Consider the following 1,724-nt stretch of genomic DNA (forward strand, 5'->3'; position numbering starts at 1 on the left):
TGCCATTAGACCCAAACCAAGAATTACTTAATTTTTGTGGATTTCCACATGTTCCGTAGTAGGAGACATAGTAGTGCAATGGTTAAGCAGCTAGGCGGTGAACTGCAAGGGTGGCATTTCTATGTCACCAACAGTCCTGAAGAGAACAGACCTGGCAATTGGATCAGTTCTGCTCCTTTAAAAACTCAAGTCCAGGAAACCCTAAGGAGAGAGTTCTCTGGTCTCCTTTAAGGTAGCTCGGAGTTGGAATCAAGTTGACACACATCAGCATTCTTGGGAGTGGGGGTGGTGATTCCTGACCAGCTTCTTTAATGTGGCAAATCGTATCTTAGGCTTTAGGGGGCCCCTAAGGAAGCCCTGGTAGTGTAGTGGTTTCATGTTGGGCTGCTAACTGCAAGGTCAGCAGTTAAAAACCACCAGCCCCCCCAGGATGGGGCTTTCTACTCCTGTAAATAGTTACAGTCTTGGCATGGCCCTGCTTGATGCTCACCCTCATGAAGAAGAGATCACTGAATACAAGGGTGCTATAGCAAAGTGTGGTGAAGAAATTAAATGGGAACTGGCTATCACAAAAAATAGTGTCTGGGAACTTAAAGACTTGTCTTCCAAAAAGCAGCCATCTAAGTGAGGCGTCAACCAAGTCCACAGAGAAGAAGCCCACCAGCCTGAGTGAACCAAGATTATAAATAATAAAATCAAAACTCAAATTAGGGAATGGTCTTAGAACTTAGCTTGTGAACATCTGGTGTGCAGTGAGGTTGACAGTGGAAGTCCAAAATTCCTACATGGACCAAACTTCCAGTGAATCAGCTCTGATTAGAGTTCAAGGATATGAATAGCCTTGTTATCAGACAGAGAGCATTGTCACGTTAATTATGGCAGATATAGTTAGGTTAAAATGTGACATCTTATAATTTTATCTCCTTTTTGACCCATTCAAAAGTTGTTTCAGTTTAAGAAAAAAAAAAAGGTGAAGGGTAAATACAGTGGATTAAGCGTCTGATAAATCCCTTCTGACCATAGACTGGAGATGTGAATAGCCCAGTTATCACACAAAATGCATCAGAAAGTGGATTCTTCCAGATGCAGTTAGGCTAAAATTTAATATATTAAAATTTAACAAAATTTTAACATCTTAAATTTTACGATTTAACAAGTTGATTTTCCTTTTGACCCATTTTAAATTTGTTCTGGTTTTTAATATTTTCTGCTATTTTCCAATTGAGCTTTTCTTCTGCTTTACTTTGCTATTGTTGTCAGTTTGCTGTTATGTTTTTTTAAAAAAAATATTTTTCCATATATGAAATCCAGGATAGGTAAATCTCTAGAGACAGTCACTGGAGTCCTGGTTCTTTGGGGAACAATAGAAGAGGTTGGGGGGAAATGGGGAACTGCTGCCAATGAGCAGAAATGCCCCTCCTCTCACACGCGTTCTCCACCGTGCAGACGTGCACCCTCGCAAGAAGGGCGCTGCATGAAGGGCCACACATAAATACCCAGGGTCAGTGACATCCCTGGGATTGCTGTCTCTTATTGGTTCACACCCCTGGCTCCCAAAATGGACTCCCTCCCATTCTACACCATATCCTTAACGATGCTCATAATGTGTAATTCTCATCGATCATGGCGTGTAAAAAGAGGAATAGAGGGCCTGTGTGTCAAGAGTTGATTCTGGCAGGTGTGTGTGTGTGTGTGTGTGTGTGTGTGTTTTGGTCATTGGTTTA

This window comes from Echinops telfairi, unplaced genomic scaffold (genome assembly GCF_000313985.2).
Source record: "Echinops telfairi isolate 266 unplaced genomic scaffold, ASM31398v2 ScPeMD7_3533;HRSCAF=4204_0, whole genome shotgun sequence".
Taxonomy (NCBI): domain Eukaryota; kingdom Metazoa; phylum Chordata; class Mammalia; order Afrosoricida; family Tenrecidae; genus Echinops; species Echinops telfairi.